Source organism: Mus caroli, unplaced genomic scaffold, assembly GCF_978045245.1.
Source record: "Mus caroli unplaced genomic scaffold, Mus_caroli_1 scaffold_2, whole genome shotgun sequence".
Lineage (NCBI taxonomy): Eukaryota > Metazoa > Chordata > Mammalia > Rodentia > Muridae > Mus > Mus caroli.
The window spans coordinates 82,848,201-82,873,810 of record NW_028227257.1 but is presented as its reverse complement, the minus strand read 5'-3'; positions in this window follow the sequence as shown (position 1 = coordinate 82,873,810).

Sequence of the window (25,610 nt, the reverse complement as noted above, 5' to 3'; positions counted from 1 at the left end):
CAGTTCTGAGCACCATTTTTAATTGGGTTATTTGATTTTCTGGAGTCCACCTTCTTGAGTTCTTTATATATATTGGATATTAGTCCCCTATCTGATTTAGGATAGGTAAAGATCCTTTCCCAATCTGTAGGTGGCCTTTTTGTCTTATTGACAGTGTCTTTTTTGAAGGCAGATCTTTTGGTAGCAAGTGGATCTTTCAGAGAAGTTTGCCCTTAGAAGATTGTCGATGATATCGTTACTTCTTCTAGGCAGCTTTTATGAGATTCCACTGTGAGAACAGAGAAATCTGAGGATATGGATATTATCAGATGCTGTGACAGTGGAAAAACTTTAAAAATCTTGACAGAGAATCACCCCTGACAACAGCCTGAGACAGAGGGTTTTCTCTAGGATACCCTGTCCCTTTGTTGCCATGTTAACTAAAACTGGAAGGGACTGACAAGCAGAAACAAAACTTTGAATATTGGACAAGGCTGATTGATGCATTCTGAAATACACCAAAAGGCAAGGAAAAATTACTGGAATTTAGAAGAGAGGGAATCCCACCCACTTTCCTTATTCTGGAGTCCCTAAAATAAGATTAAAGACTTCCAGCACTATGCCAAGTTCCAAAGATCCATATAAGTCAAAGAACAAGGAGGGCCCAACGGAGGAGGATTGAATCTCTCTCAGAAGGGAATATAACATAGATATTGGAGTTGAATGGAGAGGGGGATAGGGCAGAGAGCAGGTCTGTGGGGACCAAGTGTAGAGAGAGCATAGGGGAAAGACATGAAATCAGCTGTTGGGGATGGTGGCAATCTCTAGGAACTGGGATGAGGGTGGCAGGGAGGCCCCAGGGTATCTATGGGGACAACTCTAGCTGAGACTTCTAGGACTGGGGCAAATAAATCCCAAAGTGATCACTTCCTGTAGCCAGACAGGACTCCATGTGAAGGTATAAGGACAGTTACCCATGCACAAAACCTTCCACCGAAAATGTGTCCTACCTACAAGATGTGCTGGGACAAAGATAGAGCAGAGACAGAGAGAGTGGTGAACTATTGACTGGCCATCACTGAGACCCATCCCATAGGCACAAAACAATCCCCAACACTATTAATGATACAGATGGTGATATACAGTGTCTAGCATAACTGTTCTCTATCCACGTGGCAGCCAATGGAAACAGATTCAGATACCCACAACCAAACTTTAGATGGAACTCAGGAGAGTCTTATGGGAGGGTTGGGGGAAGGATTGAGGGACCCAAAAAGGACAGGGACTCTAAAGGAAGACCAACAGAATCAACTAGCCTGGAAACTTGGGAGCTCCCAGAAACTGAACCACTAAACAAAAGAGCAAACAGAGGCTGGACTTAACCCCTATACCCTGTCACTTGTGTAGCAGAGGTACAGCTTGAACTTCATATGGATACCTCAACAACTGGAACAGGGACTCTCTGAATCTGTTGCCTGCATATAGATCCTGTTCCCTTAGCTAGGCTCCCTTGTCTGGTCTCAGTGGGAGAGAACTTGTCTAGTCCTGCAATGACTTGATGTATGGTGGTAGGGTGCCTTGGGGGCTCTGGAGGTGGCAGAGTAGGGGTTGGGAAGGGTTAGAGTGATGATACCTCCAGGGTGGCTCACCTTTCTCAAAGGAGAAGGGGAGGTCAGAATGGGAGAAGAATCTTTGTGGAGTGAACTGGGAGAAGAGGGGAGGATGATATTGGAATGTAAAGTAAATAAAGAAATAAATTAAGATAATAAAAATGTAATTGAATGAAATTTAACTGCTTCCACATTGAAACATGCATTTAGAGTTACCTGAATATAAGCTTGCATGGCACTGTGATTCAGATCCTCTCTGCACATCTTACTTTCCTTGATCGGAGAACTACATTTTGTCTCTACACTCCCCTTTTTAGTACTGGTCATTGTTATGATATAAGTCATTGCTATCAATTGTGTGGTTGATTTCCCTCATTTATAGGGACTCTTCCTTCCCTGGATCTTGCAACTTGCTCTGGCATTTATTTATCTTTTTATTTATTTATAGCATCATTTCATTTCATAACTACCATACATGAAACACACTAGCATCTTCTCACAATTCTTATGTTATTAGAATTAATGTTTCCTGTGTTTCCTTAGACACAATTATAAAATATTTTTATTTCTAAGTTAGCTGTAGAGAAGATGATTGTTACCTTATTCAAAAGAAATAAACTGATTTTTATCTGAGGAGTAGAAATTTCAACTTTTCTTAAAACTTAATAATGATTTTAGGTGATAACTAAATCAGTAAAGAGCTTTCCTTGCAAACAGGAGGGATTTTGTTAGGTTCCCAAAAAGTTGAGTATACTATTATGAGCTTTTAACCTCAGTGCTGAGGAGAAAGGGCAGGAAAAGCAGACAAGATAATATATTAGCGAATCCTGAGACAGGCGAGTGACCCTTTCTTTTTTTTTAATTGGGTATTTATTTCATTAACATTTCCAATGCTATCCCAAATGTCCCCCACACGCTCCTCCACCCACCCACCCACTCCCACTTCTTGGCCCTGGCTTTCCCCTGTACTGAGGCAGATAAAGTTTGCACGACCAATCGGCCTCTCTTTCCACTGATGGCCAACTAGGCCATCTTCTGATTCATATGCAGCTAGAGACACTAGCTCCTGGGGGGGGGGGGGGTTACTGGTTAGTTCATATTGTTGTTCCGCCTATAGGATTGCAGATCCCTTTAGCTCCTTGGGTACTTTAGCTCCTCCATTGGGGACCCTGTGATCCATCCAATAGCTGACTGTGAGCATCCACTTCTGTGTTTGCTAGGCAGCTCTATCTGGGTCCTTTCAACAAAATCTTGCTACTGTATGCAATGGTGTCAGCGTTTGGAAACTGATTATGGGATGGATCCCCGGATATGGCAGTCTCTAGATGGACCATCTAGAGTGACCCTTTCTAAACAAGCCAGCAAACAAGCAAGCAAGCAAGCAAACAAACAAACAAAGGCATGTGGCACTTTTGAAGAAAAAGAGTCAAAGTTATCCTTACGTACCTGCTTGTCTACACACACACACACACACACACACACACAGCTCAATAAGATATCTTGAGATTTTGGGTATATATGAGGCTTAATTAACTAAAATATACTAAACTATCTGCAGATTTGTGCCTGAAGTTGTCTTGATGGGATAAAAAGGTCCTTTATGAGCTGACAAAATATGTATGTGTTATAGTAAAGAAAGCAGATTTCAGATATCTGAAGACATATAACCAAATCTAAACTATTATAGATAGTTTAGATTTCAGTAAGGCAGTGAGATGATTCAAGTTGTTCTTCTTTATGTATACTACAAAGGTAGATGTTTTCAATTTCATGATTTTATATTGCAGTCAAAATGGCTTAAAGAGAGGGCCTAGGGTTGCTAAATATAGACTTCTGCATTAGGTTTTCTAGAGACATGGAACTTGCATTATTCAGATAATCTCTATGACCCAGCTCAAGCTCTTCTCTATCATGGGTAATATGCATCCTATAAAAACATGTCTAAGAAATCAGTTGAATTTCGATCTGTCTTTCATTGTGTTCACATGTTTAGAATTTAGGTAATATTTGCAGACTAGTATAAATTAAGTATAAAACATGTTATGGATGCAAAAACAGACAAAGGATGTTTGCCAATTTAAAGAAAATTGTTAATTTCAACTTATAAACCTACTGATTATTGCACTGATGAAGCTGGGAGAGTGAATGGAGCCATTTATACTTTCATAGTAAATTTCTAATATTGCTCCCATGATTAAGTTAAAGAATGGTGATGATGTCAAGAGGAAGTCCTCTATTTTTGTCTACATGATATCACTGACTATTTTCCTAAAACAAAACTCCAGGGTGGTTGAGTCACACAGTCATATTGGTTATTCTCTCTCTCTCAATCTCTCTCTCTCTCTCTCTCTCTCTCTCTCTCTCTCTCTCTCTCTCTCTCTCTCTCTCTCTCTCTCTCTCTTTTTCCCCCTGCCTCCCTCCCTCCCCTGTTCTCTCTCTCTCTTTGTGTGAGTGTGCAGGTTCATGAGGATAACATTAACTCATGTTCTTTAGGAGAGAAGAGGCATCACCTGCCTTTGTTTGTTTCTTTGTGTATAAAGGGCCACTCTTATCTCAATTTTGTTCATTGTGTATGTGTCTCTTGAGCAAAGTATTCGTATGCTTAGTCTGTTCACTAGACATAAAAAGGAGCCACATATCAGCTTGTTTACATGTACATTCTGAGTGCTACTGCTAAGGGAGAAACTCTTCTCAAGTTAAAGAGAAAAACTGAAATTACTTCGATCCAGGAAGACTAGATCTGATTACTAGGATGATAGGAATATTTAGTCTTCTCATACTATCTCTTCTTAGTATGTGGACAAAACTAATACCTTAATAGTCAATGTCATCAACTTTGGGTTTTACTGCCATTTTATGTGTTTTGCTTCCAAATCTAACTCATGAAAAAGCTGTATCAATTTACTGCTTTCGGATATACAGATGTAGATCATTTGCTGTGGATACTGATAGATCCATTTGTGAAGAAGGGCATTTTTTATCTCAATAAATCACCTACAGAAGGATACACCCTGCTATCCCTTTCCTGACAAGTCTTACAATCATTTGTCATTTGTAGTGTCTTAATACCACACACGTTTAACTCATATTTACTAAATGATTTGGTTTTAGTAAAAGATAAAATTCACAAAGCTCATGAAGCCACAAATTATTATGATAAAGGAGTTATAAATAAGGTTTTACAATTTGGGGTACTGGTTATTAGAGACTGTTCTTGTAGAGGACTTGAATTTGGTTCCCAGAGCCCATGACAAGAAACTCTGAATTGCCTTTAGCTCCAGCCTTAGGTGTTTTATACATCTAGTCTCTGAGGGTACCTGTATACATGTATATATGTCTACCACTGCATATACATAATATAAAATAAAAATTATTTAAATTATATTTTGAAATATATTACAATTTGTTCAAAAGGGAATGCCAGTTGCATGCACATTTTAAATCAGAATTTTAAAACCTTTGCTATGTTTATTACTTTTTTGATGAGTTGTTTGTTCAATGTATATTATAGATTTTATAGTTTAAAACAATCTTTAAAATCTTGTGTTACTATTAATGCATATTCATTGAAGAAAATAATAATTTTATAATAACATTTCCTCTTACACATTATGTTACACTAATATTAAATAGGCAAATACAATCAATCTGGGTTTTATAAGAAATAGAAGCAAATGTAATAGAATATTTTGTGTGTATTTAGAATTATTTTTATTGCATTAAGTAATCTATGTCTAAAAGAATATTATATCACAGGTGAAGAATTCAATGTCAGTGAAATACCAGAATCAGGTAACTGAACACATATTTATTAAGAAGCAAGTGTGGTTTTCTAGTAAAGATATCAAGAAATATCTCACACTCATTCTAAGTCATTCACTGTTTTGGCAGGAGTTTTGTTTACGTTTTTTTTCTAATATGGTCTTCTGTACTATCCATAGCAAGTGAAAGATGACAATCACAGGAAGTTCTTTCTTAAGACCTTACATGAGTGACACTCCTACAGGAGACCCAAGTCCTAGTGCAGTGTCTGGTAAGATCGTGGAGGTGGTAAGGATGGTAAATTAAGTATGACCTCAGGAAGTTTCTTATCCATAATTTTTTTTGATTACTAATGTGTTCTGTATGTCCACAACTTCAGGGTGTTTATTCCACGTTCTCCTATGTAATTTCAGTTTGATTCTGTTTGTGTGGCTTTTCATTTTAAACAAGTTCAGTGTCCTTCCCTGGACCCTAGAGTCAACACATCTTGTGCTTTCACTGGTATGATCAAAGTAAAGGGCTCAAGATCTTTGTAAGCATTGTCATGTTTTTGTTTTTGTTTTGTTGTTAGTTTTTGTCATGCCTACAAAATCAGTTCCTAAAATTAGTTCTGATCATCATTACAAATTAAGAAATGGATAAATGGTATTATCAGTATTGGGTGATATTGTTCAATATTAACATTAGATCTGCATTTAAATACAACAAAAACTTAAAAGCAACACCCATGGATGTTTGGAAAGAGTGGTTGTTGTTTTTTAGAGAACTGTTTCCTTTATCATAATGCTTTTTGGAGTGTTTTGGCACATGGTTTTAGTTCATGGCCTTACAGAATCTTATTGCTGCATAGATACAGCATTTGATCATCCTGAACACTGTTTGATTACCCCTGACTAACCTAGAAATTTACTTCCATTTCTTTGCCTCTTTGGGACTGTGTGCCCACAAGAAAAGGTATTTAATTTCCTGACCTAATTATCTCCTTCTTTAAGTTGAAATTATATTATTATTAAGGATTCCTATGAATGTTATAGAACACAATGAATATCTGTGTTTCAAAATCTATTCAAAAATTTGCCATTTCAGTGCCTTTCTTATTTTAAGTTAAAATAAAAATACAAAAATTAATCCTTCCAACTATGTTAACCAAAGTTTTACATCTGAAATTAACCAGAAGATTCATAAAATGATTTAATACTTTAAAAAAATCTTAGAACATATTATTTTTTAAGACTAATATTTAGGACTACTTTTAATCTGAAAAAAATTTAAATGTATTTAAGTGTTAACGTAACTTCTGAAATCTTTATTTTTTTGCTAATTACTCACTAAAGCAGCTTTTTTCATTTTCACTTATTAGAAAAGTACATATCACTATGTCCATAGACTATTTCCAATTAATACTCAAATTTTATTTTATATTTTTAAAGTCCATTTTTATTTACACTTGTACGTATGTATGTCTGTAATATGTATGTAGTTACATGCGAATGTCCGAAGAAGATCCCTGGAGATTAGATACAGATATTTATGAGTCACCTGACATGATTGCAAGGAACCAAGTTAACTCCCTCTAGAAAAGTAGCATGTACTCTTATAGGCTGAGCCTCCTCTTCATCCCCATAATATATCTACATAGTAATAAGGATTAATCCTAGGACTTTAGAAATGCTAAGCAAGTGCTCTACCACTGAACTTCATCCTTAAGAGTTTTATTTTTTGGGAGAGAATTGTAGTCACCTGATTAAGAAAATAATTACCCATTGCATTCTTACTATAAAACAGGAAATCTAAGCATTTAGATAGAAACTCAAAATGTAGGGCTTGTCTCAAACTTTTGATCCCAGGGACCTCAATGGAGGGCTAGGGGAAGGAGCTGAAAGGAGTTGCAACCCAATAGGGAGAACAATCAGCTAACTGGACCACCCAGAGCTCCCAGGGAGTGAACCACCATCCAAAGAGTATGCATGGAGGAAGCCATGTCTCCAGTTATACATGTAACAGAGGATGGCCTTATCTGACATCAGTGGGAGGGAAGGGCCTCAGTCCTGTGGAGGCTTAATGTCCCAGTGTAGGGGGATGCTAGAGCAGTGAGGCAGGATTGGGTGAATGGATGGAGGAGCACACTTATTGAGACAAGCAGGAGGGAAGGTAGGATGGAGCAGTTTGTGGAGGGGAAACCAGGAGGGGGATATCATTTGAAATTTAATCGAATAAAATGATTAATTAAAAGAATAAGAACCAAAAATTGTCTCTTAGATTACATGATTATTTTGACAAGTCAAATGAAGACACATGTTTTCATTTTTATACTGACATTATTAGCTTGTGATAGACATTTCTGTAAAATTCTAAGGGAAAGTAGCATGGTATCTTAAAATCTGTATTTTTTTTTTTAATTTTTTTCTTTTATTGAATATCTTCTTTCTTTTTTTTCTGTTTTTTGTTTTGTTTTGTTTTTTAGTTTGTTTGTTTGTTTTTCAAGATATGGTTTCTCTATGTAGCTCTGGCTGTCCTGGAACTCACTCTATAGACCAGGCTGGTCTCAAACTCAGAAATCTGCCTGCCTCTTCCTCCCAAGTGCTGGGATTAAAGGGGTATGCCATCACTGCCCGGCTACTTCTTTCTTTCTTTTTACTATTTTTAATTGATATTTTCTTTATTTAAATTTTAAATGTTATCCCCTCTCCAGGTCTCCCCTCTGGAAACTCCATATCGCATTCCCCTTCCCCCCCGCCTCTATGAGGATACTCACCACCCACCCACATGCTCCCACCTTCCCACCCTGGCTTTCCCCTACACTGGGGCATTGAATTCCCATAGAACAAGAGCTGTTCCTTCCACTGATGTCCAACAATGCCATCCTCTACCACACTCAGACAGAACCATGGGTTTTTCTATGTGTACTTTTTGGTTGGTGACCCAGTCCCTGGGAGCTCTGGGGATGTGTGGCCGATTGATACAGTTGCTCTCCCCACGGGGCTACAAAACCCCTTAGCTCCTTCAGCCTCTTCTCTAACTTCTCCATTGGGGAGCTAGCACTGAATCCAATGGTTGGCTGGAAGCATCCACCTGTATGAACCTGTCAGGAGACAGATATATCAGGCCTGTCAGCAAGCACTTCCTAGCATCTGCAATAATGTCTGGGTTTAGTGTCTGAATATAGGATGGATCTCCAGGTGGGGCAATCTCTGGATGGCCTTTTCTTTAGGCTCTGCTACAAACTTTGTCTCCATATTTCCTCCTGTATTTTGTTCCTCCTTCTAAGAGACACTGAAGCATCCACACTTTGGTCTCCCTTTCTCTTGAACTTCATATGGTCTGTGAATTATATCTTGGGTATTCCGAGCTTTTGGGTTAATATCCACTTATCAGTGAATGCATACTGTGCGTGTTCTTTTGTGACTGGGTTACCTCAGTCAAGATCATATTTTCTAGTTCCATCTATTTGGCTAAGAATTTCATGAAGTCATTGTTTTTGAAGTCTTAATGTAGTTGAAACATGATTTACAATGGATTTTAATATTTAAATTTGTTGGATTATAATTATGGAAGCTGCATAACTATTATTTTTCTTAATTTTAATTTTGAGGGGTATGAAAATATTTTCAACAAGTAAAATCAGTGCACCAGGTATTTGTGATTTTATTTTGTGTGGGGGGGGAGCTTTTATCAACATGATGAGTCCATTAACTGCTATCTAAAAGCAAAACAAACATTAGCCAAAAATAAAACAAATTAAAATTTAAAATTCCTATTGTTGGATTAAACAATATATCACTTCTATGGAGATTTTTAAGAGACATATGAGGTTATGATAAATATTATTTCCATAGAAAGTTTATCAAAGGATCAAAAATACTTGCAATCCATTCACATGGAGAAAAATAACTAGAATTAATTTCAAGTTTCTGTGATCTAATTCTAGCCCTCCAGAAATCAAAGTCCAGAATCCTGAAGGGTGTGCCATTCAAAGTTCAGCTCTTAGAAACCTTTTATAAATGATGCTAAACTAACAGATTGATTTGGGGCTTCGTATCAATCAATATCCTAGATGATTTTCATTTATGGTCCAATCAGAAATAGGGCAAACCATGATTCCTTATTGTTAGCACAAGTTTAACAATTAGGGGTCAATGGCAAGTCACTCTTAAAAAATTCTCTTCTCTAAGAGTGCTGATTGTAGTTCAAGCTTTCCATTTAAAAGATCTCCTCCTTTTAAAATTTGTTTAATGCCAAAAAAAAAAATCGTCAAAATTTCAGAGTTCATTTTGTCATTTCAACTAGAAATCTAAAATTACTAAAGTTGACTCCAGAAAAAAAAGGTGTTCCTCTACAAAGAGAGAAGTAGACTCTAGGCATATGGAGAGATAAAGAACAGCCCTAAGACAGGCATTGATCATACCCTTGGATCAGGCAGCCATGTGACCCAATACTGAAGATTGTACTGTCCATCCAGTCCCTCCTTTGCTTCAGTGCCGATGTTTTCATTGCTAAAGGGATTTTCTGTCATCAACTCCAATTAGGCCAGGTACTTGGAAGCATTCTCATATCCTCCTCAACGTCTAGAGTTTAAGTAATAAAGTATGAAGGTTATTGTGATTTGGATGCAAAGCCAGCCTAGAATCTCCACACCCCCAGGAATCATGCTTCGACAACCTGAAAGTCTTCTAAGCTCCATGACATTCTACGGGCTTCCTTCAAGAGGAAGTCTTCAATTTTGGAAAACAAAAACCAACCAACCAACCAAACAAACAAAAACATCCACAGCAGATACAGATTCTAATTCATCTTATACAGATGGACTGTGAGTTTGTGATTCTGAGTGTCCCAAAGTGCCACACATTCTGACAGTGCATAGGACTCTGTGAAGTAAGAATTTGTGTATTTTTTCACTATATATATATATATATATATATATATATATATATAATTTTATTTATTTATTTATTTATTTATTTATTTTCTCAATTTACATTTCCAACGCTATCCCAAAAGTCCCCCAATCATAGACCATGCAGTCTACCTACATTTTCGCTCTGCATTTGAATCTGATTCGAGTTTTGTACTGAGTGTGGGATATTAGGATTTGCATGTTTAGCTTTCCTGCATGCTAAGTAAAAGTTCCCAGCTCACAAGAATGGTGGAATATTAATTGAGATTGTTTATACATGATTATTCACATGTTCTTTGAAACTACTCATAAAAGTGACTCCTACATAGTAACCATTTAATATTATATTAATAACACTGACTTATGTAGTAAAACATAGCCAAACAACTATGAAGATCATTAGCCTCAAAGAAATTATTATTCTTTAACATAATAATGCAGGAATTTATCAGATCTCACTAAAAATCCTATTAGCAATTACATGAAATTACCAGCTAACTTGATAAAACTAATATATTTATAACTCTATTAGTGGAAACTGAATTAATGAAATTGTCTTGATGTTAAATTTCTTTTGAAGTCTATTAAAAGAAGAAAATTTAAACTAAAATTAATCCTCCCTAAAATCAAAAAAGATTTAGTCCCAGATTGCTTATAAAATATACCTTGCCACATAAGCAGGAAATTAATACTTAGATACAAGTCAGGGGAAAATGCAGATTTATTCAGAAAGGACTATATTTCATAGGAATGGATCCTTATGCATAAATTTGAATTACACTTAAATTACAGATGCTAAGTTACTTAAGGAAAATAAGCTTACATCTGAATATTTAACTAGTAAGCTGTGGCCCCTTTGCCTGTTTATCAAGTTGAAATAAATAACTAACAAAAAGATTAGAATACAAATTCTATTTCTGCTTTATAACCCACTAAAATTAAAACATTTTGTTAAAAGGAAATTGAGTTTCCATTATTTGAACTCCGGTATTTAGACTAGGTTGGAGCAAAATAGCCACTGTTAGCTTCCAGATGAAAAGGCACTGCCATGGGGATTAAGTTAAGAGGTATATAACAATGCTAAAGTTACTGAAAATAATTATATTCTACTCTTAAATAAATGCATGATATACAATACATTTTCTTAATGATAAAATTAAATAATAAATTCACTAAGTATTAGCCTGGCATAAAAGACATAAGTAATTGTTATGAGTGCCATTTAAATATGTCTGATAAGTTATTGTTTTTATTTTACACACACACACACACACACACACACACACACACCAGCCTCTAATATTACACTTGAACCAGTTTATCTACTAGAAGCAGTAGATATCATAAGGATGTGATGGTATTTGCCACTTGCATTTTCTTTAATTTTGCTTTTGGAAAATATCAAGGAACATTGAGGACATTTCTGGGTCGATCTCTTGGTCTCTGTTGTTCATTTCTCTAGCAGTGGAAACACAGGAAACTGGTTGAACACAAAATAAAAATATTGATGTGTCTCTGGGTCAAGGATAAGAACAAGAGTACTGCACATATGTGTATGTGTGTGTTTGTGTGTGTGTGTGTGTGTGTGTGTGAGAGAGAGAGAGAGAGAGAGAGAGAGATTTCATGCATAGGAAACAAAAGAAATTAGATTTATTACTATGTCTACACTAAATCCTTATTCTTATTTTCAAGTATGTTTTCTCTCTTATTACAAAGGTATTTTTATATATATTTTTTTAATTTCTTAGAGTGCAGGACAAACATTCCTAGCAACAGCTGATAAAAATAAGAGAAGAGTTTAAAATCATATAATTTTCTTTGCTGTCAAATGAGCTTTTACCCACAGGGGACAAATGGCATCATGTTAGTGATATTTGGTCTTCATAACTGAGGTAGTGTGTCATGTAATGTAGTTGGTAGAGGTCTAGAATCCTCCTTTATGTCTGAAGATGCACAGAACAGTCTCCCCAACCAGATAGAGCTCAACTTTTGTAAAACACAGTATTATTTTAAGAAGTACTAGCAGATTTGCTTTTTTGTATATATAGGTTATATGGATTCAATCCATGTACTTTTGTTCCTTATACTTCACTGCAAAATCAAGTTATTTAACTAAATCTTTTCCTGTATGTAATTGTCCCATATAAGGCTCATTTGATTGTTATAAATAGTGCAAACTGGGAGAATAAGTTAGATTTTTGTTTTTTTTTTTCTTTTTCTCATTCTTTCTTAGTTGATTTGATATTTTAATTTTTAACTTTTTTTAGAAAAAAGAATTTTAGAATTTCATACTTGACTATTTTTATAGTGTTTATTTGCAGTATGGTCAGCAATAATGGCCAGAGATCTAGAGATGGGAGAGATGATTTTCCTCTGTTGAAAGTTTCAGAGATTGGAGTGTAACATTTTTTGGTCATAGAAAGAAATGTAAAATCAATTCTTTTACATACAACTAAACATGAACATTTATGGCAAAAGAATGAAATGTTCTAGTTTTCTTGCATTACTAGAACAAGTGGGCTTCAATTCTGGATAGCTCACCTTAGAAAATGGTATTGGTAAATTTGTGTTTTCCAATAGTCAGCAATTATGACTTTATAATGGTAAATTGGATTAACTTGGATTTAACTAAGTTTCCTAATGAACCTTAAGAATGGATTGAGCATTGAATAATGCTCTGGACTGCATTCAAGTATAAAGAAGTGAAATTATGGCAATGGAGACATGTGTGTCTGTCACAGAGATGAGACATCTCCCATGAGACAAAAATTAAAGGGCAGCTAGCTTCCCTAACTAATTAAAGCTCAATATTTTCTAATTATGTTGATGACACAGCATGGCTGCAAAAAAAATGACATGGTAGCTCCAATGCAGAACCTTTATGAGTATATCACTTGACACCATGCTGCAGGCCTTTTGCCTCCTGGGCTTGTAAAATTTAGCATTGCCAAAGGCAAAGAACTCACTTTGTTTGACATGGTTGAAGGAAGTGGCTACTTGGGGACCAAAGCAATTTTAAAAATTCAATTTATCTCTATAGTTATTTATTACTGTTGACTCTGTACCATTCTTTGCTAGAGACTTGAGAAAATATAAAAATCAGTAAGGGATGAGAGTTGTTCTCTTGGTGCACACTGTTAAATAAGAAAACTAGTTTATTCACTGCTAAGACATATGCCTGACTACTATATCTACTATATCTTAAACTAGTGAAGATTTATTTTTGTATAGATTTCAGAGAACATGCTCTTTAATCAGCTGGCTCTCATCAGTTGTTTCTGGAACCTTTGGTGAAATACAATATTATGGTGGAAGCATGTAGAGAGCAAAAGAGTCAGAATAATGATGATGGAAAAGGATCAGGAAGAGGAGGAGGAGGAGCAAGAACAGCAGGAAGAGATAATTAAGCATCTCATATTATAGCAGCAAAATCATCAATAACAAACCATACTGATCTTCAATATCTGAACACACTGAGAATATTTCAAACTCAATACATAACATATGGTAAAGGAACATCAATATATGTTTAAATAGTTTTATAAATGTGCTGACAATACAGCGTATGAGTATGCACTAGAAACTCTTCCAGGATTTGCAAATGAAGATGGCAAGAGAGAAGGAGAGTGTTACAAACAAAATGATACCTTCACTGGGTATAAGAACAACGTAAAACTCATGCAAAAATGTTGTGAGTACTATGAAGACCTAATAATAAGCAGAACTCCTTATATTACAATGTGTATGAAATCCTGACAAAGCTGGTATGGCTATGGCACTGGTATTGCCGTGATCCACGTATTTTCTTACATTTCCCCAAATTCTGAAGCTCTCCAGGTACACTTTCTTTAATGGGTAACATTAATATATTCTACTAGGGTATTAATTTTCTACTGGATGAACAACTGGAAAGGAATTAAGTCCTAAATATTTTGCTTTCATGAATGAGATCTTAAGAACTATATACCAGAGCTCATGCCACCACCTGAGGACATAGGAAGGAAGTACTATATTCTTCAAAGAAGTAACAAGACCATATCAGACATGGATTCTGTTGCCATCTGATCTTAGACTACACATTAGAGTTTTAAGCAATACATTCTGGTGTTTATAAATGAACTAGTCTGCAATATTATACTACAGCAGTTCAAATCTAGGGAGACAGATGGTTATGTGGTTACAAAGACATAGAAGTGAAAGTGTGTATATTGATGCTACAAGAACCAAAGGGAATGAGCCTGTCTATTGTTTTAGCTAACATCCTAAACCACTTTTTCACCAAAGAGGGGCCAACAACTTCCAAAGGTTACCTATATGATCAGATAAGTTCTGTTAGAAAAAAAATCAATTGATATGACATTGTCAGTCAACTGACATGGATTTTCACATGATCTAACATGATATATTAACTCAACTGATATGATTTTCCAGTGCTACTTCTGGATGATCAATCCTCTTCCTTGATATACACTTTGAGATAGTGTTATCCTATAATGCAGATCTCACTACCACCTTTTATATAGACACAATCTCCATGACTTACCAAGAAATAGAAAAAGTGCTCATTAAGTTCCAATATTTTTTTGATTTTTAAATTCATAAGTTCTATTTTCATCTTTTGATAAGTTGCTCCCCTAAACTATCTTACTATTTTCTATAAAATCTTTATATTAAACATTTTTTTCACATTACATATTTCTCAAGCAATGACATTATTGTTAGCATTCTGAACTCTAAGAACAACGTTTTGTTTTCCTATAAAGTTTGGACATTTTCTGTCTTCAATCTCCATTTATTGGTTCATTCTTTAAAATAATTTCCCATTTATATAGGCATTTTAGACCAAATGTTTGAAACATGGTACTATTCTAAATAGAAAATCATTGAATAATGAAGTTCTTTTTTTTTCATACTATTAGAGAGACTGTTCGAGTATGAGATCCTGTATTACCCAGAGAAAACAGTGTTATATCTCTCTCATAAAACTTGTTCCATTCCAACTCACAACAATATGTGAACACTCCAAAAATGTCCAGCCTCATGTACCCGTTACATATCAGTACAATTCATTGGCATAATATATAGAATAAACTTTGAGAATCATACTTTCTCTTGAATTTTCACATGCACTCATATCTTCACTCAGATAGACACATTGCCAAATAGTAAGCATATTTGAGCTTTGACCATGTGATAAAAAATTTGCACCACTTAGTATTTTAACATAAAACTGTTTAGAACAAATTTTCTTTTCTAATTATTCTTGAAACTCAGATTTCTATAGTTCCATAACATAAAAGTCTTCACAACAGAGAAGTTGCTCTAGGCTCCCACCTGATAGCCATACTTTGACTTTCCACCTATTTTATGTGCACAGCATGTCACATAACATGTGTATATCTTTCCATTTTTTAAGTATTTTGATGTTTACCCATTATGCTTCATAATTCCTATGTTTCGCTCTAGTTTATATATTAAAAGTTTCTCATATTTATACACTAAAGGCTTATTCACCTGATACATGCTATTAGAGAGAAATGCTATATTTAGGAAGTGTGCCCTAGAGTAAAGTCCTTATGTGAAGGTTCACATAGCATTCGGGGACACCATGAAATCCCTACATGCTCCTACATTGCTTTTGTTTAGGATGTATGAGGTATACAGATTTGTTCACTTACAAATTCCCACCATGAGGCCACCTTACCATAGCTTCTAAACAATAAGTCCTCCATTCTTGACTAGAACCTCAAAATGCATGAGGCAAAATAAATATTTGCTATTTATAAGTTGATTGTTCAGGTATTTGTTGAGGGGATAGAAAGATGATTAATATGCTACCTTTTTATCTATACCATCTAAACATCATTTTAATCTAATTTCTCTCCACATAAATTTGAGATTGAACCATTATCTTTTTCTGTCTCCATGTTTCCTGTTTTATTCCAGAACAGCTAAGGGGTATGATGATTCTCCCAATTGAGTTTCCTTTTCTTATGATAGTTCTTTACACACATGCCTAATGAAAAATCATTAAATATTATCTAGACAATGAAGAGCTCTCCAAAGGACTCGTGTTGGAATGTAGTCATGATAACAATCTACATATTTTAACATATCATTTTTATTATTCTACAGTGATTGCTATTCTTGAGTTTAAATGTAACTACATCTAGAAATAATTAAAATCCAAGTAACTGAGCACATCTATGAGAAGATTTTACTAAATTATAATATTTGAAGGGAAAATACCCACTATTCTTGTACATTTTATGATATGAGAAGATCCAATTCCAATCTGGAACATAACTTATTCAGGCAATTTATAGAAAGGACATAGAGGAACAATTAGCTTCCTCCTCTCCTGCTGCTCTTGCTCTCACTAGCAAATCCATCCCATCACTGGGATTGGAGGCTATTTTTTTGTGATTACAACGTGCAATGAAGACTAGATGGGATATCTAGTTTTACTGATGGAACAACTATTGGATTCTTGAACCTCCTATTGGTAGGCAGTCAATATTGGACTAGTTCGACCTCAGTAAGCAATTTTAATAAACCATATATATTTATGTGTGTGTGCATCTATCTATCTATCTATCTATCTATCTATCTATCTATCTATCATCTATCTATCTATCTATCTATCTATCTATCTATCTATCTATCTATCTATAGACACATATGGAGAGAAATCCGGCCTCAGTAAGGCCACAAGCCTCTCCGGTCAGAAAAGCTCTGGGGTAGCTAGAGCACAGGGTCTGCTGACACCTGCCAGCTACACACAACACCCGCCACAGGATCTTAAGACTTCTGGTGAGAGGAACACAGCTTCTGCTCCAATCCAATTGCGTGGGACCTGAGACTGCTTTGGTTGGGGAAGCAGAAAAACGGCCTGAGTTGGACCACAGGCCACTTCCAGCCGGACCAGCACAGGGAGGCAGAAATCCGGCCTCAGTAGGGCCACAAGCCTCTCTGGTCTGAAAAGTGCTGGGGTAGCTAGATCGCAGGGACTGCTGACACCCGCCAGCTACCCACGACCCCCGCCACAGGATTTTGAGACTGCTGGTGAGTGGAACACAGCTTCTGCTCCAATCTAAACAGTGACAACAACAACTAACCCCAGAGATTACCAGATGGAGCTGGTTCTTTGAGAAAATCAACAAGATAGATAAACCCTTAGCCAGACTCACTAGAGGGCACAGGGAAAGCATCCTAATTAACAAAATCAGAAATGAAAAAGGAGACATAACAACAGATCCTGAAGACATCCAAAACACCATCAGATCCTTCTACCAAAGGCTATACTCAACAAAACTGGAGAACCTGGATGAAATGGAGAAGTTCCTAGACAGATACCAGGTACCAAAGTAGAATCAAGATCAGGTTAATGATCTAAACAGCCCTATATCCCCAAAAGAAATAGAAGCAGTCATTGATAGTCTCCCAACTAAAAAAAGCCCAGGACCAGACGGGTTTAGTGCAGAGTTCTATCAGACCTTCAAAGAAGATCTAATCCCAGTTCTTCACAAACTATTCCACAAAATAGAAACAGAAGGTACTCTACCCAACTCATTCTATGAAGCCACAATTACTCTGATACCTAAACCACAAAAAGACCCAACAAAGATAGAAAACTTCAGACCAATATCCCTTATGAATATTGATGCAAAAATCCTCAATAAAGTTCTTGCTAACTGAATCCAAGAACACATCAAAACAATCATCCATCCTGACCAAGTAGGTTTCATCCCAGGGATGCAGGGATGGTTCAATATACAGAAATCCATCAACGTAATCCAGTATATAAACAAACTCAAAGACAAAAACCACATGGTCATCTTGTTAGAAGCAGAAAAAGCATTTGACAAGATCTAACACCCATTCATGATAAAAGTCTTGGAAAGATCAGGAATTCAAGGCCCATACCTAAACATGATAAAAGCAATCTACAGCAAACCAGTAGCCAACATCAAAGTAAATGGTGAGAAGCTTGAAGCAATCCCTCTAAAATCAGGGACTAGACAAGGCTGTCCACTTTCTCCATACCTATTCAACATTGTACTTGAAGTCCTAGCCAGAGCAATTCGACAACAAAAGGAGATCAAAGGGATACAAATTGGAAAAGATGAAGTCAAAATATCACTTTTTGCAGATGATATGATAGTATATATAAGTGACCCTAAAAATTCCACCAGAGAACTCCTAAGCCTGATAAACAGCTTCAGTGAAGTAGCTGGATATAAAATTAACTCAAACAAACCAATGGCCTTTCTCTACACAAAGAATAAACAGGCTGAGAAAGAAATTAGGGAAACAACACCCTTCTCAATAGTCACAAATAATATAAAATATCTTGGCGTGACTCTAACTAAGGAAGTGAAAGATCTGTATAATAAAAACTTCAAGTCTCTGAAGAAAGAAATTATAGAAGATCTCAGAAGATGGAAAGATCTCCCATGCTCATGGATTGGCAGGATCAACATTGTAAAAATGGCTATCTTGCCAAAAGCAATCTACAGATTCAATGCAATCCCCATCAAAATTCCAAATCAATTCTTCAACGAATTAGAAAGTGCAATCTGCAAATTCATCTGGAATAACAAAAAACCTAGGATAGCAAAAACTCTTCTCAAGGATAAAAGAATCTCTGGTGGAATCACCATGCCGGACCTAAAGCTTTACTACAGAACAATTGTGATAAAAACTACATGGTACTGGTATAGTGACAGACAAATAGACCAATGGAATAGAAATGAAGACCCAGAAATAAACTCACACACTTACCGTCACTTGATCTTCGACAAGGGAGCTAAAACCATCCAGTGGAAGAAAGACAGCATTTTCAACAAATGGTGTTGGCACAACTGGTTGTTAACATGTAGAAGAATGTGAATCGATCCATTCCTATCTCCTTGTACTAAGGTCAAGTCTAAGTGGATCAAGGAACTTCACATAAAACCAGAGACACTGAAACTTATAGAGGAGAAAGTGGGGAAAAGCCTTGAATATATGGGCACAGGGGAAAAATTCTTGAATAGAACAGTAATGGCTTATGCTATAAGATCGAGAATTGACAAGTGGGACCTCATGAAACTGCAAAGCTTCTGCAATGCTAAAGACACCATCAATAAGACAAAAAAACCACCAACAGATTGGGAAAGGATCTTCACCTATCCTAAATCAGATAAGGGACTAATATCCAATATATATAAAGAACTCAAGAAGGTGGACTCCAGAAAGTCAAATAACCCCATTAAAAAATGGGGCTCAGAACTGAACAAAAAATTCTCACCTGAGGAATACCGAATGGCAGAGAAGCACCTGAAAAAATGTTCAACATCCTTAATTATCAGGGAAATGCAAATTAAAACAACCCTGAGATTCCACCTCACACCAGTCAGAATGGCTAAGATCAAAAATTCAGGTGACAACAGATGCTGGCGAGGATGTGGAGAAAGAGGAACACTCCTCCATTGTTGGTGGGATTGCAAGCTTGTACAACCACTCAGGAAATCAGTCTGGCGGTTCCTCAGAAAATTGGACATAGTACTACCCGAGGATCCAGCAATACCTCTCCTGGGCATATATCCAGAAGATGTCCCAACCGGTAAAAAGGACACATGCTCCACTATGTTCATAGCAGCCCTATTTATAATAGCCAGAAGCTGTAAAGAACCCAGATGTCCCTCAACAGAGGAACGGATACAGAAATTATGGTACATTTACACAATGGAGTACTACTCAGCTATTAAAAAGAATGAATTTATGAAATTCCTAGCCAAATGGATGGACCTGGAGGGCATCATCTTGATACAATTTACTAAACGCATGAAAATCAAGAAGAATGAAGACCAAAGTGTGGACACTGTGCCCCTTCTTAGAATTGGGAACAAAACACCCAGGGAAGGAGTTACAGAGACAAAGTTCGTAGCTGTGATGAAGGGATGGACCATTTAGAGACTGCCGTATCCAGGGATCCTTCCCATAAGCAGCTTCTAAATGCTGACACCATTGCATACACTAGCAAGATTTTGCTGAAAGGACCCAAATATAGCTGTCTCTTGTGAGACGATGCAGGGGCCTAGCAAACACAGGAGTGGATGTTCACAGTCAGCTATTGGATGTATCACAGGGCTCCCTATGCAGAAGCTAGAGAAAGTACCCAAGGAGCTAAAGGGATTTGCAACCCTATTGTTGGAACAACATGATGTACTAACCAGAACCCCGGAGCTCTTGTCTCTAGCTGCATATGTATCGAAAGATGGCCTAGTCGGCCACCATTGGAAAGAGAGGCCCATTGGACTTGCAAACTTTATATGCCCCAATATAGGGGAATGCCAGGGCCAAAAGAATGGGAATGGGTGGGTAGGGAAGTGGGGGGGCGCTATGGGGGACTTTTGGGATAGCATTGGAAATGTAACTGAGGAAAATATGTAATAAAAATATTAAAAATTAAAAAAAAGAACCCCCCCCAAAAAAAAGACACATATGGAGAGAGATAAAGATATGACATTTTAACAGTTCTATTCCTCTAGAGGACCATTACTAATACATACTTATAAACACATACATGTAAAATTTCATAACCTAGGATTCATTTTACAGTGTATGATTCTTACTGTGTTTGTCACTCTCCACAAGGTGCCTTTCATATCAGAGTTATTTAGAAATAGGAAAAACTGGGTAAATCATGTTCATCGGTCGCACAGAATTACAAGTATAATCAGTTGACTTTGATTTACTCAGCCACTGATAGATCTTTTGAGGAAGGAATGTGGGATGTTTTCATGTCTTCAATTTGTCTGTCAAGAGAGTCTGTATTAAAAGTCACAGCATGTGCTACTGGCTGGAGATGGTAAGATGCTGTTATAGTGACCTGTTAAGTAATTTCCTCTTCAACATTCTTCTTAGAACAAAGAACACTCAGTGAGGAAAAACCTGGATTCCAGCTCTCCAAGTTGAAAGTAGTTGAGACAAGTAAGATGTTAACTATGTTGCATATTCTGGGAATTCCATTGTATGTTAGGATATGAGTTCTACATGGCACAGATTCTGAAAATGAGTTCAGCTAAAAAAAAAAAAATCTATGTGATGATAAAAAAGGCACCATGTTTGTTTGTTTGTTTGTTTGTTTTAAGGCAGCCTTTATTCTTTCCTGGAAATTAGTAAAATGCTGAGAGATCAATACTGATATATTATATAATTATGGTAACCTTATATTTAATGAAATATATTCAAATATAAGACATAGAAATTCCTTTATATCATAAACAAAATAAAATAGTAGAATCATGCATAGAAATAAGTCATTAGAAATTGTATACTGTTTTGTAATTAACATATATATGTATATATGTACATAAAGATGAGTTTTAGACTTGCATCAGAAGAACTGAATGACTTAGTGTTTTCTTTTCTATAACTTTGGATTCATATTGAGTATCTCATTTTTTCTCTTGCCTATATATTAAAGAGTGGTGTTACAGTAGTCTCACTTTAAAGGGAAATAGTTTCATGAACAGAAGGTTCAAGACATGTGCCAAGATGGTAAGAAATTTCAGGATCCTATTTTATGCTTTTTATTCTTGATAACTTGCCTTCCTGCCATGTGCCATGAATCCTTATGATTCAAATGAGCTTCCTTTAAAATAGGGAAAGCAAAAATATTCCTCATTGCAGAAAGCCTCCTTACTTTCTCCCACCATCATCCCTCAGGATGGCTGGGGATGGTCACAGGAAGAGGTTCTTCTACAAAGTGTGTTTTATGCATCATATAAATAGTCTTTGGGCTTCTCAAAAATATTAGAAGCTCTAATGGAGATTTTATTTTCAAGTACTCAAATTTGAGTCAATTTTTTGACAGTGATACAGACCTATAAAGCTAGCTCTGTGGTACTTACTTAACAATAATTTAGATTTATGCAGGCAAGTTAAGAAACACTCAAGGGAATGAACTATTTTTTTCCTAGAATCCATTGGTGTCATTTTGATAATAAAACATGCATAATGTTGAAAATCCTGGTGCCAGAAAATTTCAATATTGAAGTAACTGCTAAAATGGAAATATAGAAGCTATGTCTGAAAGTGGGGCTTAAAGTTTAAAATGGACCACCCATTAACAACAACATGACTGCTGAAAAATAATATCTTTGCTGGAGACCTTGAATCATTCACCAGATTTATTTAATAGCAGTCTTCTGTCCCATCCAAGACTGATATAGTGGGTTTGACAGGAGAAAAAAATCTCACTGTGTCAAGGAGCTAAGTAAGGCTCACTATGACAATTCCTATCAAGCAAGGAACTTGTGTTGACACAGTGCTGTATTAAGAATTTTCTGTTTTGCTCTCTCCCTCTCCTTTTTTTTTTCATATCAAAAATACCTTTTAAAATATTCAGCTTCAATTTGCATTTCTCTTCCCAATGAACCTCAACCTCCTGCTGCAAGTTTCAGGAAAAAGATTTTAGCAGATTTCATCACTACTGTGATTATGCATATGCACCATAGTGCTGCTTCCAATTGTGAGAAAGGGATAGATAACCTCTACACCTATCTATTACCTCCTCAGGATATTTCAGTTACTAGTGGAGAATTTTTCCAAGTCATCTACATAGGAGGATGAAAGTCCCTTAGGAGTCTGAGGAAAATTTAATTTATACAGCATGTGCTAGCATGGGTATAATTACAGAACAAAACCACAGATCAAAACATACACATAGAGAAAAATTTGGTTATCTTCGTCTTGGATTCAATAATACAGATGATGCCAGACCATTTTGGTGGTCTTCTTCTTGGCTTTAATAATACAGATGATGCCACACCATCCTTGTCTTTTATTGTAAAATGGAGGAAGAGCTTACAATTACAGAAAGTAATTGTTAGTAGTATCTCTCCAATGAGAAGGACTAAGACTTCTATTTTCTCTCAGACCACAGTTTTAATATCATTCTGAAAGGTGAGTATGGAGCACATGTTGTCAAAGGATTCAGACAACATCAAAGGTTTTACTAAAATGTGACAATTTTTATCAACTCATTATGATTCCATGAATTATTAAAATTATTACAGGAATGCTTCATAAAAATTTAATTTTTGATACAAATATTTACTGTAAGACAATAATTGTGCAGTAGGATATTTGATATTTCTGCTACTGAATTCATTTGTTTTTCAGTGTACATTTTCCTACTTAGTGTATAATTCTTCATACATTGATTATGATTCTCTCAGTGTATATCCAGATGCTAACTGAGGAATCCTTGTACTACGGAAAACAATGATCCCATCATTGCTTACTGGGGAACAGATAGGTGACTAACAGCTAAGCTGAGTACAGAAACAAAAACCATAAATGTTACTAGTTATCAAGTTATTGCATATATGTTATTAAATGAAGAGGTAAACCTTCCTAAATATTGGAGACAATTCAGAAGCAGCTTTTATTAGATAATTACAGAAGGAATCTGAAACAAAAAATTCCATCCTCAGTGATTTGACTAAGGAGATCATATTTGCAACATTCTCGACACTTGCACTTATGTGCTGCAGAATTTATTATGTTCTACATAGAATCCTTATGTCTGTTTTGATGTTATCAGCATTGATAATTAACTATATGTACACTGCTTATCTGTTAAACGTGATGTTTATGTCTATAGGAAATGAAGGGATATAAAGTGGAGCAGAGACTAAAGGAAAAGCTATTCAGAGACTGCCCACCTAGGAATTCACCCTATCTGTGGACAACAAACTCAAACACTATTGCTGATACAAAAAGTGCTTGCTGACATGAGCCTGGTATGCTTGTCCCCTAAGAATCTCTGCCAGTGTGACCAATACAATGTGGATGCTCCCAGGCAACCATCAGACTAAGCATGGAGTCTCGAATGGAGGAGAACAACCATATCAACCAACCAGCCCCCACCCCCAACCCCGAGGTCCCATGTTGTGCTCACCTCGTCCCGCAAGGAAAAACGCAACATGGTCAGATTCTTCTCAACAGCTTCATTGAAGGAACACCTTCGATGCTACGGGAACTCCTGGAACCCAGGGAGGACTGCTTATATACACCCCAGCACTGGGGAGGGCTATGTGTTCTCCTGGGATTGGTCAGTCTGCCGGCACTTTAATTTATATGCACCCGCTCGGGAGGGGTTGGTGCCAGATTCAGGCTAGCACCTGCACAGTGGCATTGTTTAAGGCGACTGTATATCGGAGACTGGCACCATCTTTTAGGCGCTGGCTGCCTACAATCCCAGGAAATAAACCACCAACAAGAATATACATAAAGGGACCCATGGCTCCAGGAGCTTATTTAGTAGAGAATTGCCTTATCTGGCATCAACAGGAGGGGAGGCCTTTGGTCTTATAAAACTTGATGTCAGAGTGTAGGGGAATGCTGGGGCAGTAAGGCATGAGTGGATGGGAGGGGCATCACTCTCATAGAAACGGGAGAGAGGAAGGGATAAGGGCTTTGAAGAGGGGAAATCGAGAAGGGAAATAACATTCTAGACCACTTTTAGTAACATCCAGGCAATAATATTTTTGTTACATTTCTGAGGATTGGAAGGATTTCTGAGGGTTGCCTTGATTTCCTAAATAGTGCCACCAAATGGGGACTAAGTTGTCAAATACACAATCAGTTAGTGGCCTTACCCTGTGCTCGGTTGTTGTTGGTTTGCCTGTTTGCTTTTCTTGATATTAAATACTTGATGACATCATCTCATCTTCTGTTTCCCTTTACTAAAATTCTGTGGTTTGTTTCAATTGTATTTTTTTGTCTTTCTTATCTCACATTTTAAATGAGATCAAATAAACTGTCCGTTTCATTATATATATATATATATATATTTACATATATATGTATATGCATATATACATATATACATATGTATACATATATACATATACACATATATACATATACATATATATACACATGTATACATGTATACATACATGTATATATATATATATATATATATATATATATATATATATTCTTTGTTCTCAAGTTGTCTATGTCTAGAATCAACTAAAATTCCAAAATGGCTTTGCACACCTGTGAGGGACTTTTGCATAATTGGACTATTTGCCTCAGAAAGGTCCATATCTAAAAAGAATTCCTGCAGAGGAAGACACTTCCTTAAATTTTTTTCTCAGAGTCTTTTTCTTTATTAGATATTTTCTTCATTTACATTTCAAATGCTATCCCAAAAGTCCCTTATAACCTCCCCCTGTCCTCCTCCCCAACCGACCCACTTCTGCTTCTTGGCCCTAGCATTCCCCTATACTGGGGCATATACTCTTCCTAGAACATGGGCCTCTCCTCCCAATGATGGCCAACTAGGGCATCTTCTGCTACAT